The sequence below is a fragment of the Gavia stellata genome, chromosome 4 (genome assembly GCF_030936135.1).
Source record: "Gavia stellata isolate bGavSte3 chromosome 4, bGavSte3.hap2, whole genome shotgun sequence".
NCBI classification, from domain to species: Eukaryota; Metazoa; Chordata; class Aves; order Gaviiformes; family Gaviidae; genus Gavia; species Gavia stellata.
The window spans coordinates 28,290,533-28,313,881 of NC_082597.1; the positions used below are offsets into that span (position 1 = coordinate 28,290,533).

Here is a 23,349-nt window from a genome sequence, read left to right on the forward strand (position 1 = left end):
TAATGCCAAAACTTCACAGTTAGGACTAAGTTTGATTGTTGAGAGAGGAAGATCAAATTTAAATTACTTCTCAGTCTGAGTAAACATAGTAAGAACGTTAAATCTGACATTATAAATAGCAATTATTTCATTGTACATATGGGAAAAATTAAGAATGACTTCTAAGCCAACGAGGGAATACCCACAAAACAGTGTAAGAAGGTATCCAAGGAATTTGGCTGTTCACATGAACATGCTCCGTGTGTCCCTGCTTAGTAACTCAGGGACCGGGCAGCCATTTCAACCTAACTTAGCGAAGGGATAGGAGAAACAAAGTCATCCCGCGTGCCATGTGACATCAAGGAATTACATAGGGAAGAGATAACTTATGAAGGTCCCTGCTGGAAGAGTGAGTGCTGTGTGGAGCACACTCCCTAGGAGACATAAAAGAATCCATAATATAACCATGGGAAAAACATCAAACAAGAGTTTTATTTTTATTTTCCTATATGGATACTAGTGTGCATAACAGTGGATGAGCTGACATTGCAGCCATAAATGTAATACAGTTGTGGAGTCAGTGGGGAAACCAAGTCCACTGGAAGCTGTTTCACTAGTTCCACTGGACAAAACTGTAGTCATTTAAGGATTTCAGTTTTGCCAAGACACAGCGTTTTGGTGGTGTCCCAGCCCCTCTTTCTATGGGTTCCACCCAGCTTCCACGCAGTGCCAGCCCAACAGACTAGAGATGTAAAATTTCTCTCTCAGAATAAAAAAAATTACGCACAAAATTTAGTAAATGCTTGGATAATTAGATTATCATAGCTCTTCTTGAGAAAGAAGAGCTGCTGAGAATTGAGAAAACAATCCAAGCAAGAGGCCCTCCTGAACCTGCAGCTTGATAGGTGTTAGGTTGCTGCAGGCACAGATGTCCATCGATGAGGCTCAGACTGCAGGCTCCAGGCAGCAATCCTGGACACAGCAGTCTCATTTGCTGAACACTCAACAGCAGAAGAGTGAAACCTCTTCTGGGAATGCAACATTCTCCAAATTCAAAAAAGGGCTTATCTGGGTAAGGGCCAGCCCGAGGAACAAATGTAAGGTGAAGAGGAAGCCTCCACCAATGCACTTAAGCATATTCCCCCTGGCTTTCAGGAGAAGTAGGCTCTTAAACTTGACAGACACCTTGGAAATGTTCTCCTAAACAAAGCACTAGAGAAAACGTCAGGCATTTACTCGTAACAGAAGGCTTACCTATACAGGCAGAAGAAAATAAGATTGGAAAGGGTGGTGGCATCTGCCCTCCTCACAGCAGATTCAACTGCACCAACAGCCTTCCTGCCAGGTGTGAGTCACAAAGGAAAACTGGAGACTCCCATGTCCAACTCCATGTGGGAACTCAACTTAGGACGTACAGCAGACCTTTACTAGGAGCTCACGGCACTTACTGGTTCACAGGGTTCCTCTCACAGCAAACCACCATGCTGCCAAAACACAAAGAAACCTCAGTAACTACGGCTTATGCCTTCTGCCTGGTGATGGTCAACGTATGAACACCGTGGTAGAAGGATGATTCCAGATAGGCATGATAACAAGTGGCACAGCAACTCAGTGGCAATTAAACGATCAGACATTAACACTCTTCAAGCATCTCAGAAACTTGATACTAGCTGTGTGCCTCCCTCTGAGCAGACCACGCTGCCCGCAGCCAGGGTGCTTGTATCCCCCCTTCCTGGCCTCTCCCCTGGAGAGGTGGGTGGTGGTACCCACAGAGCTGCTGGATTCCAGCAGCGCAATGAGAGGATGGAGACATGCAGGTTGCAGCTCCCAACCTCCATAGCACCCATCCCAGGTAGGTCCTCGCCGGCGTAATCAGAGAGCACTGATTTTCTGAATATTTTTGTTGTCAGTTCAGCAGTTGCCAACCCCAGCAGTGCCTACTTCTCTCCGCTGACTACAGAGAGAGTACACACAGAGTCAGGCTTGAGCAGCTCAGATGCAGACACCTACATATGCGTAGAAGTGCCTCCTGTGTGTCTGTGAGTTTTAGGCAAAGCATAAGAAAAGGAGAAGGCTGTGCTGGGGTCAGGGGCCGATGTTTAGCTGAGAGAGACACCCTTTTCCCCCCTGCAGCTGCATAAATCTCCATTACACCAGTGCTTTAACAGTATCTCGATACTTGGAAGCACTGTGCCACTTCTCTGGATTCAGTATCATGAAAGATTCAAGGTCTTGTGTCCAGTACTAGATGGCGCACAGAGTTCACCAACTTCATCAGCCCAGGCGGGAGGGTCATGCTGAGCACAGTGTTTGCAGATACGCAAAGCAGATAAAATCAGCAGGCGTCACTTCACTGGTGAGCAAGTCTCCCCTGCCATCAGAGACATTTCTCCTAACAAATTTAAGCATGGAGATGCATTCCCTTCAAGTTGAAGGGTTTGTGGCCCTTTGACATATCCGATTTGTTTACTTAACGCCACCTAATCAGTTGTCAAACCAGACTGAAGAGCTTCAGCTTGTAGTAGAGCACTGCAGGGTAGGCAGAACGCCTCCGAGTGTCCCTTGTTGGCGCTTCATGAAACCCATCAGCCTTCAGACGGCTACGGGCTCTGCTTAGCTTTATTTGTTGTCAGTCAATGTTATTTACCCACTTTAGCCTCCAGCCCTGTTTACACTACAGGCAAGTAGTGTTTGACACCACTTATCCTTCGCGGAAGATGGTTTGGTGGTTGGCCAAAACACAACCTCAAGCACAAGGAGCAACTCGCCTCCTGCGTTCGGTTGATTAAGGCTGGCTCTGCACCACTGCGGCCATGCCGCAGGACCCCTGCGGGCACCCTGAGGACAGAGGCTCACAGGTCCTTTAAACTCCAGTCAAACAGCATGAGAAATATAACCTGTGCAAATAGTTCAATCTTTTTTTATTAAAATTCTCAAGAACATGTATTCCAAAATAAATGACACAGACTATTGTGCCTTTCTGCAGCTCAAACCAAACATCGCTGGAAACAGTGCACTGGATGAACGCGGTCCAGTATGGCACCTTCCCTGATCTCAACCCTTGCATCTCTTTATAAACTGGTAAAAGCAGACTTTCAGGCTTCATTACTTTTCTTGTTGCTAATTGCGCGTTTGACTGAAATTGGTACAACACATTACAGGTAGGGGAAAGCAAAGGGTTAAGTACTTTAATAAGAAAAGGGTATGTGATATCAAGTATCCAACTATGAACATACATACAATCTCCCCTGGTATGCAGTGTCAGGTCCCAGGGAAAAGACCTCAGTGAAAAGTCCCACTATGTCTTAATCATGTGCTCAGCATGCCCCTTATTCCACGTATCTTTCTTGTGTCTGTGCAGACAAAGTGAAGACTCTTCTAGAACATCGCTTTCATTGTACACAATAATTGCTTCTTACCGGAGCAATTATTTTTACAGAATATATTCCACAAAAAAAATAGTTCACTCGGTTCAACTTCAGCCCTGCATTACAGATAGATACAAATGAAAGCGACACATAGGTGAATTTGTGTTTCATGAGCAAACTAACCCTTCACCGACTTTTCATTGTCATTTACTAGCTTGAATTAACATCAATTTAAATGCACGTAGTTAGATCTAACAGTCGCTTAAAGAAATGCCAATAACTTTTCTTTTGGTCTGAAATAACATAAAGGATTTAAAAAAATACACTCATTGAAATGTGCCCTACGTGTCCTTTGATAAGCGCCCGTGCTGACACAGGCAGTGGACAGACACACGCTGCATGCTCACTGTCGAAGCCAAAAGGGAACTGGAATATTTACTTGCAATAGCCACAGTCATAGTTCAGCTCTGCCACAAAGTGCAGTAGATTTGCATGCACTAAGCTACAGAGCCAGGAGATGTCTCCAGGGCAGGAGATTTCTGAAGGGGTAATTTCCTAGTTAGCAAGCTGCAGTTAAAGCATTTATTTTCTTTAAAATCTGTCTTTTTAATTGTTCTTGTTTTCTGTTGTTATTAATGTTGCCTATTTAAAACAGAGTGCTTCACTAGTTTATAACAGACAAGCACTACTAAGTTTCCAGCAGTAAACACGACTCAAAACCAAACCAAATAAAAACCTACAGGACCAAGTGATGGATAGAGTGGACAGACCCCTTGCAAAAAGTCATGGTGAAGTGGTAAATCGTTCTTGGAGGATGGCTGAAATGGAGCAAGACAGTCATGTCCATAGATCTTCATTCAAGCCAAAATCCAAGTTAGATGAAATGGGTATAGCAAGGTGGCTACTTGTTCCACCTACCTGGCCACAGCCAAGTTCAGGTCCCATCCCTCCTCTTCCCAGACCTACCCCACATCTGCCCTGCACTTCCTAACCCAGAACTCTGCTGTACCAGTGTTCATCCCTTGGGGAGCACCCAGCCCTTCCCAATGCACAGACAAGTCCCTCCTCTTCTTCAGCCCATGGAAAAACCTTCCTTGCTACTCTCTTCTGCCTTGCTCCATATCCTCTGCTTTAAGCCCCTCCTAAATCACCGCACAGAAGCACAGGTTGGAAGGGACCTTGGAGGATCACCTAGTCCGAGCCCCCTGCTCAAGCAGGGCCAGCTGCAGCAGGTTGCTCATGGTCACATCCACCCGGGTTTTGAATGTCTTCAAGGATGGAGACGCCATGGCCTCTCTGGGCAACCTGCTCCAGTGTCTGATCACCCACAGAGTAAGGAAGGGTTTTCTTTTGTTCGGACAAAATTTCCTGTGTTTCAGTGTGTGCCCGTTGCTTCTTGTCCTGCCAATAGGCCCCACTGGGAATCCAATCTGTGCATCCAGTCCACCTCAAAGGCTGCAGCCCCTCCTGGCCCAGACTCCACCATTCCTTGCAATCGTGCAATCAAAATACCCTTCCATCTCAGCCAGAGGTCCCTTGGATAAAAATAATGAGACAACAACAGGCACAGTTTATTTAAATAATGTCGCTTAAAGCAGGTGTCCATACAACTTTTTTTCCTTCCTTTTCCTAAAATCAAAAAACCTACCTTTTGTTGCACATGCCTTTGGGATTAACCTCAAATTGAAACTCAGCCTTAACAGCTGAATATTTTACAGACTACTGTAATCTGCTCAAGTCTATTCATGCAAGAAATGTATTCTGTACATCCCTGCATTTGAGGTAAACAGACATACAATAAAGTCAGCAAGTTTTAAGGAGCAGGAAGCCTGAATCCGAAAGCACAACATCATGCCTTCTCCTAATGCAGAGCAACTGAAGCATAAACATAGATGTCTGTGAGGAATATTTTATTGTGAAAACTTTAACAAACAATCTATGACTTTTGCCAAATTAAGTCCCCTGTAATGCTGATGATTAGATTGAGCTATGCTTAAAAGTGTATAATAAATAGATTTTAGTACATTAATAAATACTAGTTACAAGGCACAAAAGTGTCTTTGCTTTCCCCCTTTCAGCATCTTTAAAAAAAACAGAAATTGCAATATTAACAGGACTGTTTTGCAGACCTAATAGTACAGAAGTAACTCCTTCAATTGCAGCCTAAGTGAAAAAGCATGCTGTGAAGACATGACTAAACATTTCCATGTCATCAAGCCCGATGAAACAGACTGTGTCAGGCAGTTCTGAAGTTTCTGCAGATACAGAAAGTTAATTAGAGCCTTTGATTTGGTATCCTCCCAAATCAAGGACCTGTCCGTAATGTACTTTGGGATATTGCACAGTACATAGGCTAGACAGTAGTTCAGAAACAAATAATGGTTTATATTTTTTGAAAGTTACAATGCTTTTTATTGTTTCTTGAAAATAATCACACAACTGATTTACTTACTTGCCTTTGTTGCGAAACAATTGAGAGTTTCTGAATTTCCTTGATTTGAGGCATCACTGACCTCAAAGAAAAACATGAACTTCTCAATCAAGCCTTTAATTTTTTCTTCCAATTGATAGATGAATTATACTGTTGGCAATGAACAAAACTTTTCATCCTCTTAAGATGCATCATTTTAGCTCAGGGTGAACACTGGAAACTGGGTTGTTTAATTTTCTTTCACAATCAAAGAAATCCATACTTCTTCTGGCAATACCGCGGCATAATTTCATCACTTCTGCAGCAGCCAGCTACAGATTTCTGTATCTCTCAGCACCAAAAGTTCACAAACCCATGCCTTTAGAAGCTCTACTAGAGCTGTTTCATATCCCTTTCAGTTGCACGCAGTTGCAGCCCAGCACCCCTACCCCGCTTTTAGCAGCCATGTGCTCACTGAACCTGTGTGAGCTGAGCTCCTTAAATCCACCTTTTGGTACTCACTCTCTTGAGCGGCGTGCAGGGAACCAGGTCTGGGAAGGGACCTGGCTGAGCAGCACATGGGGAAGGGCATGCAGCGACACCGACTGCCCACCCACAGAAAGCTACTCAAGGGAGCACCGTCACCACTGACTCCCGTTCACTGCTGACACCTATACTGATCTGTGGGATCAGTGGGTTCCCACTACCTGGGATGCTATTAACGCAGCAAATGTACTGGTCATGATCAAGCTAACTAAAACCACAGCCTTTGGTCACCTTTGTACGCCTACATACCAGACCAACCGATCTAACATACTGAACATACTGTTCTCCAAATAGGCAGAACTCAGCCATTGGGTATAATAGCCTTTAGCTACCAACAGACTGCATGTATAAGCTATTCTTTTAAAAAGAGTACAGTTCTTATGGGAAATACAAACCATCCTTTTTTATTTCAATGATGGTTGAAGTAATTTCTGAATAAAGTTTGAAAAAAAATGTAAGGTTCTCTAGATTTAGAGGTGCTGCTTACATGGGACCGGAGTACTCCATCTCAGATGACAAGAGTTGGTCTCAAAGCACAAGGTAGTTCAGGGAAATGAAGCATAGTCCCACAAAGGTGGAACTAGTGCAGTCTCTGAATTCCCACTGAGGAAGGAGAGCTCACCAGGCATCTTTCACTCATCCTAACTCTTTTGCCCTTTTATCTATTTATTTATTTATTTCATAGAGTTTGCCATCTTCAAGCTGTTAGCAGGACCTTAGGAAGGCTTTTGCCCTTTCAAAGTCTCACCTAATTACTCCTATACTCAAAGAGAAACCATTTCTCTTTCCTCTTCCATCCCACAACTGTCATGACTTCTTTCTACAACCTGCACAACTGATAGGAAAACTTTTAGAGCAGAGTGCAGTGAGCCTCCTGGTGCCTCCCCTACCTCCAGATGTTGAGCCTGGGTAACAGCTTCCCAGGAGCTCCAGTACAGTTTCTATTTAAAAGCTTCAGACCCTGCCAGAAGGAGCTGGGTTGTCAAATTTCACATCTGTGCTCTCTACACAGTACTCAGAGGCGTTTCTGCAGTAATAAATATTAGCCCTCCTGTGTGGCAAGCACTTGGCCTTTACACAGACATGACTGAAGCCTTGCAGAGAAGTCTTCCTCCTTGTGCTCTTATTCTTCACTCATTTCTAGTCCAGACACAGCCTTCCTCTGGCTGAGAAAAGGAACTAGTGACCACTCAAGGAATGGGGGACAAGCGCCCACCCTGCCAGGGTCCAGAGATTCCCCATCAACCACCATCGCTCACCCTACCCCCAAAAAAATCACTCACGTCGTGAGTCTCCTCACATGTCTTGGAGCCCACCTCCACTGCCCCGGAGCAGACCTGACTATCCCAGTTTTTCCAAATCCCTGATTTTGCTTTGGCAGGGAGCTAAAAAAAAGATCCTTAAGTTGTTCTTATCAAAACCCACCTTCACAGGACTCAAAGGACAGCAAAAGCCATGTCTGAGAAATAAGAGGCTAATGAAAGCACTATGCAAGAGACTATCTAGTGTGGCCACAGCAGTGCAATAGAGCTTCTTCCAGCAAATAGTGAAGGACCCAAGCTAAATGTCGCTGGATTGCTGCGTGGCAGCGATCCGCACAACAGACCAGGGTTATTTTACAGGTCAGCCAAGGCTTTCGCTGCTACAGGGATGCACTTGCATTTGCAACACTGTTTTATCTAAAATCCTTATGGGGTTGCAGTGGGCAGCTGTGCTTCAAGGACCAGGCTCTGCTGAAAAGCCAGAGCAATCAAAACAGACCGCAGAGAAGTGACAGACAGTCAGGAGAGACTGAGGTGCGAGCACAAGAGAAGACAAACGGCAGGAGATGGGAGAAAGTTTACAGACTAACGTGGCAGGGAACATCATCCGTCCCTCTCTGTGCGATCAGGGCTGCAAGAGCCACATCCTGTGACTGAGGAGAGCGTCAACAACAAACCTCCTCTGAACCAGCACGGCTGTCAGAGGAATTTTCCCACAGTAAGGATCACATTCATTGCTCCGTGCCAGGAATAATATTGCATTGTGATGTCCCCAGGATTCCAGCAGGCAGAAGAAAAAACATCCAACCTCAGCCATGAGCAAACTCTGAGAAGTGGCTGAAGCGATGAGGAGCAATGCTCTTTTGGCTGCACTACAGCATGAAGGTATTTCACATGTTGACCTCATGGCCAAGCACGGTGACATGAACTCAAGTGAAGAACGGAGACTAGATCTTAACAAACCTTAAAAGGCTAATGATCAAACACCCAAGCTTGACCTTACCTGTGAATTCAAGGGAAAGCTGAAAAAGGCCAGAAACCCCCCAGGCATTAGCTAAAAGCAAGTGTCTGAACCTTACAGATGTAAATGACCAAAAAGAAAAAAAAAAGTAAAAAAATTTAAGAAAAAAAGAATAAAAAAGAAACAGAAACACTGAGGAACTTGAAAGTGTTTTCTCTACCTGTACAATCTCACAGACCTGCCAGTGGGAAGAGAACATGGTGATGGCCACAGAGACAACACTGCAGGCTTCACTGTTGAAAAAAACTCCTAATATTTCCAACGATTTTTTCAGGGCTCTTTTTTTAAGTTTCCCTAACATGTGGCAAAGCTTATGTCCTCTTAAGAGTTTGACTTTTCTTCTTATCTGTAATGGCCACTGTTATTTTTCTTCCTACACATTTTTCAAGTAATCTTTCTCAGCCTTCGTATGAGAACAGGATTTCACAGCCACTCTGTTTTTCTTTCGGTCTGGGACCAGTCTATGGTTTCTCACAATCATTACAGCAGGAAAGCTGTAGCCTACACAGAGAGGAAAGCATAAATTATGCTATGACAGGTTTATAAGACTAATTCTAATAAATATCTCTCAGTAGTCTCCTATTCACTGTCTCCCTAGAAGAGCAAGGAGGGATTTTTCTGCTGGTAGCATTTTCAGCTATATCAACATATCTTATGGAAGTGCATGAATTTCAACAACACTTTGTCAGGGAAGCCCAGACAGACTTGCAGGCCAGGAATAACAAGGAGGACCTCTCAGAGGCCCTTGGTCAGAGCACTGGCCTGGGGTAAGACATACCAGACTTGACCCCATTTGATGAGCAGAAACATTTGATCTACTTTTTTTCACCTCAGATCACTGTAAGTCAGGCTTCGAGCAAAGCTTCTTCCTTCAGAAGACCCTGCTCTGGCCAATTTAACTGACCCGGGGCCAGGCAAGGCAGAGATGTGAAGCGGGGCGCCCGTGTCCCGAGATGCAGCCACCAGCACCCGCAGCCCAGCCCAGCCCAACCCACCTCCCAAAGGTGTCTTGTGTTTTCTTGCATTGTTTTGTGGTGTTTTGTTTGGGTGTGCAGAAGCCCAAAACACCACTCAAAGCTCGTTTCATTTCAGTATGTCCTTTATACATATCTTAGTTTCATCCTATCTACTGCCACTGGATTTTTATCATGGGGGGAAAAAAAAAGCAGCCCATATTGCAGACAGAAAGAAATTATGGCCCTGAAAGCAGCAATGTTCAATGCTATCAAAATCACTATACCGTGTGCTCTGCATGTGGTAGACGTATTTTTCTGTCATTCATCCTTTCATGATTGTTTATTGACCTGTTTTTCTGTCATTCATCCTTTCATGATTGTTTATTGACCTGTTCTTGTTGTTTCAAAAAACATTTCATGCCTTACCTATATGTATTTATTTAAATATTGGTTCAGGTATGTCATTGAAACTCTTAGAAACCCAAGTGCCTTTTTCAAAAGTTAATTAGGAACATCTTTATTCAAGTACCATTGGCTTTCCTAGAAAGTCATGTCACTTTTTAAAACAGGATTTAGATGTCTGACAATGTGGAAGGAAATTCAGAACAACTTCATTTTGGAGACATTAACCAGTCCAGTAGCTCACCTGCACCACTGACCCATACCCATATAATTTGCTACCAAAGTCTGTTGTCACTGATATTCAAGTGAATGCTGCAGAGGCCAGGTCTGTGTGTTCATGTCTGTTCAAATCATACAAACTATGAAGATCTAGGATGAAAACCAGAGGCTGAAGGATGATGTCCAAAAGCTAGAAGCACTTAGTACTAAAGCATCTTCTGCAACACTCGCAGAAGAGTTTCATCCTATGGTACACTTGACATGGAACATATCAAATTATGGCTTTCTACCCTCAGACTAACCCCATTCTCTGTATCACGACTTCAGTAGACAAAATAACTAAGACTCAAAAGATCAACATTAAAAAAAAAGTTAAAAGAAAAGTAGAATTAATCTGGTGATAGAGTTCTTGCCACCTTAATCTATTGACTCTCCTTTTCCGATTATATATAGAGAGTTGCACCAACTTTCAGAAATATTGAGAAAGTCTTTTAAGTTTTTCCCTTATGCAAGATGTGCAGCTGGACTTCTTTGGCTCTCCATGAAATGCCTTTTACCCAATCTCTCTGCACTTCTCCTTTTCAGCCGAAGCACAGAGTATCTGACCCCACCCCCACTTTTTCTTGTGAAACTGGAACATGCCCAACATTTTTTCCTCAGTAGACAATTTATTTTTAAATCCATGGCTAAGAATGCAGCATAATATATCTTAAAACAAACGTTCTTAGTCATCATTTCCATAATATTTCAACCCCTTCACAGGAAATATGATTCAGAACAGCAACAAAATAAAAAACAACGGTTTTCTATTAGCAAGTGTCCACAGCTCTTCATTTCAAATATCTCAGCAATAATATAAAACTGCAGTAATAAAAACTTGGATAAAGACTGACTCTTTGCAATAGCACTAATCAACAACTGGAGATCTGTCTGAAAGGTACACTGTATTTCAGCGGCACATAGTTGGTCAGCTACTGAAACAAACGCTAAAATTATGTTGTCTGTATTAGGAGCATGACAGACCTTCTAAGTCTTCAAATAAGTAAAGTTTAATATTTAATAGGAGATAATATAGGTCTAAAACTAGAACGCCTTCCTAAAACAAATTCTCATTGATCCCAACTGGCCTGTTCTCCTAAGGAAGGTTTTAGAGAGAAGGTCTCCTATACCATAATTCCCTGTTACTTCTTAAAAGCACGTCATACATGCACAGAAAGTGAGATTAAATGCCTGGTACTTCTAACAAACTAATCATTCCTCCTTCTTTTTCCCCCATAGCACTAATAAATAAAGATGTGTGTTTTGTGTCAGTGATGAGGAAGGGTAGATGTCAGGTCTGAAGTGTCAGTTTCAAATTTTAAGGTTGTGTAAATTAAGCTTTTATAAATGCCAAGGCCATGGAGCTACCCCATGAGTCTGGGCAGGCAATTTCAGTCACAACCAGGAATTATTCCTTGCTTTCCTGTTTACTGCATTACACTTTGGTACAAAAGTGCTCCTGCCATATAATGTGAAAGCAGATGAATCTCTCCACTGCACTTAGGGACCTTGTAGGCAATAAGATACTGTATTGACTAAATGTATCTTACTGCGTGCAGCTAGGGGGAAAAATAGGAAATACAACTGCAAATGAATTTCCCTTAAATTGCTACATTTCTTCTTTCCTTTAGTTGAATTATTACTTTGGCTTTGCTCACTGTCATCATTTTTTATTTTAAGTTCTTTCTCCTAAAGCAAGTCGGAATAGGCTGTATGTGAAATAATAAAAGTTATGCTGCTATTTTTCATACGAAATTGTTCAAAAACACACTTAGGTTCAAACCACAAATTCATGACCAAACATGAAAAAATACTTTTACTCATGTTGCCATGAACTTTTACCTATAGATGCCAATGAGAAATCAGCTATTGACACCACTATGAGCATGTCAGATAATTCAGAAAAAAATGTAACAGGATAATGTCACCCTGGAATTAAGTAAGTTGTGTAAAAAAGCACGTGGTAATCAAAACATACAATGGTCCGATTTCTATTAAGCATTTTCTCTCAAATCCATTCAAAGGTTAAAGACAGTTATAAATACACTGTTTTCTAAAATTGGTTTAACAGAGGCAACATGGGCAGAATCATGGACTGTGTCTGCTGTTCAAAAGCTACAGCATTTGCTGCCCCACTGACACCATGGTTTGCTGAGTGCAAAGGACAGGATTTCTCTTAGAGAATACACTGCACCTGACAGAAAGTATTTGCAGAAAACAGTATCCATGCCTTTGTCTAGACCTTACACATCCACAGACTGGACTCTGAGTACCTGCCATATTGTGAGGAGGAGAGGACATTCATCTCCATGGCCATGGAGCTCCCAAGGATATCTACCTTCCATGGCAGTATTACAGGATATTAAATAAGAAAAGCAATTGCACCTTCACAGCTAGTTTTGCAATTAAATTCCCTCAGAAAACCTATTTGTCATCACTAATGAACAGCCTCTCATCTCATAGTCCTGGCAGAGTCCAGTGGCCTCAGACCCAGGGCTCAAGACACAGCTTCCTGGAGCCCCCGGGTGTTTAAGGCAGACGGCTCCCAGAGAAGGGGTATGGACATGCCACTGCCCTGCCTGTACTTAAATGGGACAATCTATACAAAGAAACTGGCTAAACAAAACAAGATTTCTAGTCACAAATGTCTTACCTTGAAAAACAACATAAATCCACCACACCCTACCAGTTGGACCTTATCCCATCCTAAAGCCCTGGGGTTACCCAAAACCCCAAATCCCAACAGTCCTTCTTGCCTCTTCTGATTTTTGTCCATTAGGGTAAAAGGCCTCTATTCCTACGGGTTCTCCTCTTTTTCAAAGACATTTCTCTTGCTGTCCATGCAGTTCACAGAGCAGAAATCCATCTCGGCTCACCAGTGTGGTTGGTTTCTGCCTAACTGCACAGGGAGACCTTCTAAAGTCGCAAGCCTCGCTGGCAGAAAATGACTGCCGCAGTTGTATGGAAAAGCTGTTCAGTTCAGACCGTACCTTGCTGTGCCAAAAAATTCTCCTCTGGCCCTGACTGTTCTTGAAGTATCACATCTGTGCTGACATAGAAATGCTGTGAACCAGAACACAAGTTACAGCTATCAATGGTTTTCATACACCAGAATGGAATTCATAACTTTATATGGCGATATTTCACACATGGTTACAAACACGCCTAAAAGCTCCTGAGCTTCTCACTTACTACTAAATAAAGAAAACAGTAACAGTGATTCCTTAAGTTTCTGTTTCTGGTTAATGCTGAAGATGAAAAACTGTTAAGAAACCAACAGCAGAAAGACGACAAATATCTGGTAACCTAAAATAGAGCCCTACATGCTGATAGAGAAGCAGGATTTTTCAAACAAACCTACTGTTTGGAAATCTTTTCCAAGATTATGGACTCTTGGAAGTCCATAAAAGAAGTAGCAAGTACTGCATAAAAGGTCTTTAATCTTGGCTTTAGAGAAAATTAATAATGGAAAAATTCATCAAATGTCTACGTCATACAAATTAAACAGTCAAAACCACAAGACACAGTCAAGAACTTGTTATGGGTGAAACATTCCTGTGTATGACTTTACAACGTCAAACTTTTAACATCCACAATTATCTATAATTTCCCAACACTGTAAAACACTTTGGCACCTTGTTGTACAGATTTTCCAAAGAGGCCTATTTCAGGATCATAGAACCATGGAACGGTTTGGGTTGGAAGGGACCTTTAAAGATCATCTAGTCCAACCTCCCTGACATGGGCAGAGACAACCTTCACTAGATCAGGTTGCTCAAAGCCCTGCCCAACCTGACCTTGAACACTTCCAATGATGGCACATCCACAACTTCTCAGGCAACCTGTTCCAGAGCCTCACCACCCTCACTGTAAAAAATGTCTTCCTTATGTCCAATCTAAACGTATCCTCTTTCAATTTAAAACCACTGCCCCTTGTCCTGTCACTACAGGCCTTCGTAAAAAGTCTCTCTCTGTCTTTCTTATAAGCCCCCTTTATATACTGAAAGGCTGCAATAAAGTCTCCCCGGAGTCCTCTCTTCTCCAGGCTGAACAACCCCAACTCTCTCAGCCTTTCTTCATAGGAGAGGTGTTCTGGCCCCAGGATGAGAGATCAGAAGTGACACCCCAACACATACATCATGTTTAACGATCAGGCACAGGAAGGAAGTTCATTTCCATCTCCCAGGCGTTAGACTCACATAACATGCACACAGAGAGAGATGCCACATGGCACACAGAGGAGAGCAAACAGTGAGTCTCTTGGAGGGCAAAGATACGGCCCAGAGCATCAAACCACCTCTTTGCTCACGTTCAGCTACATCAGTAACTTCATCTCAATGCATTACCTTCCTGTCTGTCACTTGCTATCCTCTCCTCAATTCATAAATCTTGAAAAAACTACATAAAAAGAAGGATGATTCTCAAGCAGTGTAAATAAACTGTACAGCCAATTTAGTCCATGGAAGTAAATGGCTTCAGGACAGCTACAGAAGCAATGACCAGACTTGGGTTTTTTTCCTGGCAAGCTCTCCTTCAGCTCAACTAACCACCCTGCTACTTTGCAGCCTTTTCCTAGCAATTTGGACAAGGAAGACGTTGAATTCCTCAGACTTTGCTTTCAATGACTTGAAATTGGCTTCGCAACAACCTGTGGTTATTCTCAAGCGTCTGCCAGCTTGGCCTTACTTTCCCAGTAACAGTGACACTGGGTTACCTCTTTCGCTCGCACCAGAGGACACCTAACACCTATTCACATCCAGCTTTCAGCACTCCCCAGGTTGCCCAAGGAGCATCAGACGGAAGGGTTTGCCTGGGGCTTCAACCACCTACAGAGCTCCAGAGGAACCTCTGAAGCATGACAAACTGAATCTGACAGCATTTTTAGTAAATAATGTTTTCCATTAGCTACAAGAGCTATAAAATTAAAGCTTCTGGTCAGTCAATGCCCTTCTGTTTCCATTTACGGTTAAGAATGCAAAAACTTGACCGTAATTTCTTTCCCAAACTCTCCTCAGCCTGTTCCAATTTTGGGACAGAAATCAGTCTAGTCAAAAATATTTTTAAACAATGTGGTTTATTTATAATCAGAAAAGTGATCTTAGTAATCATCAAAATTACTAGAAGTTACTAAATTTAAAACACAATGACTTCATTTTCTTCTCTCCCCATACCGAGCAACAGATTGAGCAGAAAATCTGAGTGCTGCTATACACAGCTAAACAGAATCCCCTCCCTCCACGAACAGCTGCAGCCAGACCCAGAAAAAAAAACCCAGTAAGCAAAAAAACCCAAACCAGCCAAACAAACAACATGTTAGGAATGGCAAAGAATATGAAATACATATAAGCTCTATTCTGTATTCGTTCACTTATACTTTATGAGTACTACCACTCTATCCAGAAGAGATGAAGCAGTGAAAATAAAAATTGTAAGATTAAAAAAAACCAGTATTGTTTAGGTCATGTAAGAGTTAAAGGAGGAGAGATACTGTACATCTATGTAGAATAAAGAAGCAGAATGGCAAAAAAGCAGCCATTCCGTAAAATAAGGGACAAATTGAGAACTGTACAAGAAAACAGGCTTTCACTAAACACGTAATTTACTCGCAACGGTCACTATGAAAAGATGATGCTGAAGTCAAGAAGTAGCAAAACTCAAAGTTGGAATTATAATAAGACTACCCAGAAGCGCAACAAAAGGAAAGCCAAATGGCAAACTTGCATGTGAAAGTAAATTACAGATGAAGGAGAGGCAGATTACGATCAGCACCTGCTCATTAAGAGTTATTTTACATTGTCGGCTGCATCTCGTATTACTTATTCTCAGAAAAAAAAAATACACCAACCTCCTACCTCCTCCAAAACAACACTAGAAATACCCTGAGTGACTCTACCATAGCAGTTTACATGTTCTGCGTAGTTTCTGGAGCACAGCCTGCTGGCACACACAAAAACCCCTATGCTGCTCAAAAATACCAAGACCACATTAAAACCCCTGCTTTACAGGTAACAGGAAACTGTTTGATGATTTCCAGACTAACCTGAAGAAGCTTTCAACACACATTATATTATGTTTGAACAGGAGACTGTCTTTTCTTCCCAAGTTAGTACCGTAATCCATCGTGCTTACTCCATCTATGTGACACACTGCAGAAGCAAAAGCAAGACTGAGGCTGTGGTCTGACAGGTATTTCTGGCTGCAGGTCAGGCGTTAAGTGACTTTTCACTGCAAATGGCTGTCGTCACCGCTCTCCCTACCTGGGGTAATCCCCAAAGGTCTGCTGGCGTAACAGCACAGCAGTCAACCCTCGCGCCAGACCTGCCTGAGGGATGGAGGTCACAACCAGAACCAAGCAAAACCACTGTATGGAAAAAGCTAACTGAGATCATTTCATCTTGCCACATCTGTCCAGATGTATACCTGCTTTTGCAGCCCAAGTCAGGTGGGCAACAGCAATGAGGTGTTTCCCACAGGAGGCTTCAAGTGCATTGGCCTTCACGCCGAGTGAAATCTAACCATGAGTCAGTTGGTTTTTACTCTCTCTATTCCCAGATGTGGTCAGGGCTACATAACAGCGAGGCATTCATTTGCCTTTGGAGTAAAAATGTTAAGATTTTGCCTCCACTAAGATTTTACACCAGTATTGCAAATGGATGTTAATTACGTCGCATGAGGGAGAAAGAGAAAAATCACTGTTTTGGTAATGAAGATGCTGCTTCTTGGTAATCTCTGGATGCCAGTCTCCAGCTTATTAAGCACCATTTCCCATTCTCCCGTACAACACACTGAACACATGCGTCTGATCACTGGAAATGAACTTTCATGATAATTAAACCCCATCTTTCCTATTTATTTTCAATCAAAGGACCTTTCCCAGGAAAGCAGACAGCCTAGTTCCAAGCATGAGTAGAAGACATTAAAATATATGCTGGCAAAAATGCAATACTTTTTACAATATCTGCAATGGCTCCTCGAGGGTTTCACAAAGGATGCAAGTATGGAAACGAAGCTTTATGTTCTCACTCTCCCCACAGAGCTAGATGTTAAAAGCTTTTCATGTAAATTTATTTTTTAAATTGTAAAAAGTAAGCGACACATGGATTTTGAATCCTTTCCGTATCATTTTCTGTGTTCCTTCATGTGCCACACAATTTGGGAAGGGGCCACGGTGACGTGGCTGAAGGAAGAGAAAAGTAAATTCAAACACAAGTGGAGTGGGAGTGGGAGACAAAGTTATCCCTCATTTAAGATCTGTAGAGCAAATGAGAACTGGACACTCAAATGATATTGAATAACACTTGAGAAATAAATAAACAAATCAGGCGTTATTTGGTTTTTTCTTTAAATATGAAGAATTGTTTTTCATGCAAAATATGCAGTAAGCCCCACTAATATTTCATGTTCACTTAGATGTTCTGAGCTTCAGATGTTAACACCACCATTGGATAAATTTAGCTGTTAAAAGTACTTCCATAGGAAGCTACTTAACATGTAAATTTCTTTTAATTCTTCTGACCTTGCCACTGTTGTACGGCATTAGAAGATGTAGTAAGCTAAGGAAGGGCCAAGGGCTTGTCTACCAAGGCAAGTATTTTTTAAAAGTCACTGTCTTTCCAATTAACATGCTATTTTATACCATGTTAAATGCAAGAGAGGACAAGGCTGAAATATATATCATGCAAAGAGATGTAGGAGATAACTCACCAGAAGAGAACACCTAGCCCTACGCCCTTGATTTTCAATGTGAGTTGCTGGTAGCCATACAAATTTATTTTCTCATATTCTCTTTTGGAAATCTCTCTAAAATGTTAATTAAGCTGCTGCCTTGATAGACACTAACAAATACTTTTGTTCCATTTATGAGTATCTGCCATAAAAACACACCACAGCTGAGACTGCTCTGACTAAAATACTTCACAGACAAAAATTTTAAGTATTTAAATTTATTCTACCTAGTATGCCTCATTATAAGCCTCCTTAGCTGAGGCAGTCCTTCACTTACAACAAGCCACCCACACACAAATCAATTTAATAACCACAAAGCAGGTGGGGACCTGGCATTACAAAACATTGAGACCTGCTCAGCACTTTGCAACCTATTCTAAACCATACCTGCCATACTATTTTTCATCTTTTATCGCTAACATTATCTTTGGTCTGTCTGGATAGATCACATAAAGCTAGCATTTCATACACAGCCGTGTAAAGACTAGTCACCTGAGCCCCAGTCTAGTTGAAACTCCCCAAATAAGCTCATGGACCAAACCCCAATGAAGCAGACGGGAGGTATTCCAGAGGCATCTGATGTTGAAGAGCCCATTTTAACTGTCTCAGCAGCTGCAAACACCTACATACTCGTATTCTTAAATGATGCTATTGTGCATGCACAACATACCAATGGCAGTCCAGAGAAAGAACATAAGCAGTTAGAGAAGAAACTGAATGAACAGAACTAGAGCTCAGTCAGTTCGATTTATAAACGAACAATCTGCTATATGAATATTTCAGCGAGGCAGACATAAGGATCAAAGGAAAGAGATGACTCCTTTCCTGACAAATCTCTGAAAAAAAAATGTCAAATACTAAAAATGAGCAACATACATCTTCTTTTATAAAGATCCATAGTTACAGGTGCCTGAATGGATCAGCTGTAGGGCGGGGTGTATAAAAACAACCCACTACCTTTAATTTACTTGTACATATACAGAACGAACAACAAAAAATATTTCTGAGGATATACACAAATGCTCAGACAGGTGATACATGAAATCCATCTAATAACAACTGGTGAGGAGATGAACCTTCAGGAAAGGAAGATAATTTTGCAGTTTGTATGGAATAAGCCAGCCAGAGTCGGGCACACGTTACACTGGGCCTATACTGGGCTCCACAAGAAAGCACCCCAAGTCGTGAGACGGGAAAGGACTGTACGTGCAGAGATGTTCCACATTAGCCTTCAGAGACGGCCTTCTGCTGCGGGTTAGGCTGTGCCGCAGGAGGGCAGCCGGCGGCTCTGGCAGGGGACTGCTCACCTCCCGCGGCCCGACCCGCTCCTGCCACACAGCACAGGGGGTACCCGGTATTTGGGGGGCAGTTCCTCAACCACTGCAGGCTGCTGCCCCATGGTGCAGGATAAACTAGCGTGAGCTTTCCAGAGCCTTAAAAATGACAGGCAGAGAACTTTAAACCTCTAAAAATGCTTTGTGGCCTTAACAGTTGAGGCAGCGGGTTGAGCAAAGGCAGGCAGGCCGGCAGCAGTTACCTCCTCCTCGGCGCTTCCATGTAAATTGTCCTCACTGTCTTAAAGTCCGCAGCATTGGCACACAGATGCAGCACCCATCACCACAACTGTTTCAAACTCACAGTCTAGCTTATTTTGTGGTAATCGCTTCAGGAAGACAGATATGAGACAACTTCAGTCAACAATCAGTCTTCTAGTCTGGCATTTTCCATTTTTTGTCCTACTTGAAATAATCTGGCTTTTTGGCAGTCACCATTGTTCCTTCAATTTACTGTAGCGCAGGACCTGGGTCTCATGAACCTCATCTTTCATCTGACCTTGTAAAAGCAATCTAGAGGACCATTTCACAAGCAGACTTCTGAAGGTCAAGGGTGGGACTTGACTTTGCTTTACAACTACATCAGTTGTAGGATGGCCTTACAACTATACTTCTTACCTATCACGTGACTGTGTTCAGCTTAAGACTTCCCCTCTGCGGATAACTTGATGCAATATAACGACAGTCGAGGCTCTCCGCTTGCGTATGAAGGGGCTCCATCACGTTCACAAGTTTGCTGCATGGGGCTGTGTCTGTCTGTGCGTGCGTCCGCTATCACAAACTGATGACGACCCTTCGTTAGGTCTCTGACACAAGATCAAACTCAGTTTTTGTCAGACTACAGTTTCCCACAGGCCGCAGCCGTCTCTCCTTGTCCCTGGATGCCTCCTGCATCTTTAACAGGATGCCCTCTAGTGCATAAACAGTACATGGACTTTTACACTTCTGCCCACATTATTGCTTATCAAATCCACAACGCATTTAAGCAGCCTAGGCAAGGCACGCTGCTCAAGCGCTAAGGAAAGGACTAGAAGGGAAGTAGCAAAGACAAGGGGAAAAAAAAATTCCTACAAACCAACAGTGTAGAACAAAATCCTAATCTTACTGTTACCATCTGAACAGCAACCTCTAGGAAATGGAAGTGACTCAAATGCAAGTGCATTGGCTTCTAGTTAGTTTTCTGCATGATAAACATCTGCTGAATCAAAAGTATAATTTTATCCTCTTCATAAACAAATTCAGTGAATCCTTTCTAATAAATTTATCTGCAACATGCCAAATGGTAATGTTAACGGTCCCTGTAAATAAAAATGCAGTTTATTTTGTTCACTATAAATTAAGAACAGAAGTCAAACTTCAGACTGTTCCCATCTACTGCCATGCCGTGTCGCAGTCCCCCGACCAGAGGGACCCATATTTGAATAACAATGTTGAGGACCCCAGTCAGCCAACATTCCTCTTGCTGAACTACAGCATTCACAGAAAGCAAACACACTGTAACCAAATTTGTTTGAACTGGCATGTGGTTTTGGTTTATTATTATTTTATGGTGTTCTCATATCTCTCATTAATATTAACTTTTACTCCAAACTGACAGCATAACGTCCTGCAAAAGCAACGGCTACGACACACAGTACAGAATTACACTAGCGTATAAGTAAAAGGATATTGTGCCATTGTAGACGCACATATTATGTTGTAGATCAGATATTTAATGATTTTCTTACAGTCAGCAAAGCACTTTCTGGTTTATTACTAAGCTTATTATAAAGAGTATATAAATAAGTACATGTTAATAAGTAAACTAATGGCTGAATAAAGCATCTAGGTGATGAAATACCATGGGTGCTTCTGAAAACATTGCCCTGTAGATACAAGTCCAGTCTGCGTGTTTAAAATACATACCCCAAATAAACTAACACTATAAACTGGAACAGAGAAGATACTTTTAATACCAACTTATTTTCACCTTAAAGACCAAAGGTAGATAAAGATCTAAGGAGGGAGGGGGAAAGAAAGAAGACAAAACCCTTAGTTAAAGGGCAGGTGCAGGTACAGCTGGTGAGGGCACAGCTATATGGTACTGCTTCCATATACAAGGAAAAATACATCCAGAAAGCTGCAGAGCCCGTCCTGCACAAGACATATCGCTAGCTACTCTGTCAACATAATGGGTTTCTGATCCTTATGCAAGGAGAAAGTTTCTGAAGGGCTAAGCCCAGGAGCTCTGCTGCCGCAGCCTGCAATGCCTGTCGTGCAAGGCCTGCAAGGGGATGTCACCTCCCCCCGACACCACCAGCCCCTTTGCTCCTAAAACAAAGGCATTTGTGAGGAAAGGCTTCATAAAATTTCATTGCTCCCGGCGTTCTCCTCCCTTAAATGCTCCTCTGTCACATTAGATTAGAAAAGGAAAAGAAACGTGAAATTAAACAAGAGAGATTTTGGTTGGCAGGCCTTAAGTTATTCATTTACTGTTTATTATTGATTTTTGTGCCTGTGCAGAAGGGTCATGTGCATGTGCGTTGGAGAGAGGACGACTGCAATTTACAGAGGGCTGTGTATGTAAGGGAGCTCAATGGCCAGAAAAGCTCTCTGTGGATTCTCTCTGTGCCTGTTTTTTTAGGCTGGTTGTTTTTAAACTAAGAAAGTCTCCAGTGCTGACCCTGGGCTGATCCAACAACCCATCCTCTGTAGCTCTAAGGGTCCAAACTCTAAGGGTCCACTGCAAAGATGCAAAGGGATTGCAATCTGGATAGCACGATCTGAGATCCCACCATCTTGGGTGCTCCCCAGGGCGGCTGCTGCCCTCTTGATGAATCAAGCTGGGTCAGCATTTACAGCTACTGAGCCACCTTACGATAACTGACCGGCAGCTGGTCTCATTTGCACCAACAAATAAAATGGCCCCTAATAGCCCTGCAGTAAAGTGGAGAGTATAGAGGTGTACAAACCCATGCATTTCTTCTATCCAGTAAGAGGAACTCCACTGCATCTAGGGAAGAACAGATTTTTAATGAAGATATTATAAGATATTTATTTCAAGCCTGGATTACTAGCTCACTTAAGGAAAGCAGCAAACAATGCTGACTAGTCCTGCACATCACTGACTCTGCATCCCAACTGACAGAGCATTTGTAGAACTGTGTATTTATAGATCTAGACACTCAAATTCAAATGGCATAGTACTATATAATTATTCAGAAACCTAAATAAAACCAATTGCTTAATGAGGATGTTGTTCCATAATCAGTCATTGCCAGCTTGAATGTGGCCTGCAGAAAAATGGGGAATTTTAGACCTACCTGAGCTCTAGAAGACAGCAGAGTAGTACTTGAAGCACCCAAAATCTTCAGCTGAGTGATATACTAATTACTGGATTTGGTTTATATTGTGTAAAACTCATCATATTGTCAGAAAGCTCACAATACGTTGTAAAACTGAAAATTATCTTGCAACCTCAGGAATTCAAAAAAGTGTGTGAGAAGACAACTGATTAAAACTCTTAAAACATAAAAGCACATGAGAAACTTCACAGTTTAAGTTTAGACAAGTCAGCTTTTTCTAACATGTAATCCTTACTAAATATCTTTATTTCATGCTGTCTAACCTGCACTGCTACCAGTTCTCAGTTTCTTGATACCTGCCATGTTCCAAACACAGGGAGGCAGCGAACGTGCAGACTTATTTCAGATTGCTGGGAGGCGTTTGGGACTCATTCATGCTAAATACCCTCTTCTACCAGGACCTAATGTCGAAAAACTCTCGGGGCAACACAGTCATTTCATTAGAGTCAGTAGGAGCTTTGCCGACTGCTTCAAGGAGGCAACACAGACTTTCTCAAAATAATTGTGGACAGTTAAATTCCATTTCTATCTCATAGACACCAATCTATCAGCCAAGGCTTTAAAATAAAGCAACATCAGCCCCGTACAAGTAACACCTACAAGACCTGGGATGTTCAAAGACTCCCCCCTGCTTTGGTGGAAGACAAAAGGCACAGAAATAAAATTATATTTGCTAAAAGTCAGACTGATTTGTACCTAAAGAGTTGTATAAAAACACTTAATATATATCAAAATAAACCCCGC

The 23,349-nt window shown here is 42.3% G+C and overlaps 1 protein-coding gene across 3 annotated transcripts in view; it reads right to left on the bottom strand.

The window, feature by feature from the left end:
• Positions 1-23,349, bottom strand: part of ST7 (suppression of tumorigenicity 7) — a 156,668-nt gene that overhangs the window by 118,985 nt on the left and 14,334 nt on the right. The window contains exon 1 of one of the 3 annotated variants that reach the window (XM_059817026.1): positions 1,234-1,261. The exons of the other annotated variants lie outside the window; for them this stretch is intronic. The gene's annotated coding sequence lies outside the window, so the exon portion shown is untranslated. Of the gene's footprint in view, positions 1-1,233; positions 1,262-23,349 lie in introns of those variants that run through there. 3 annotated transcript variants of the gene reach the window in all.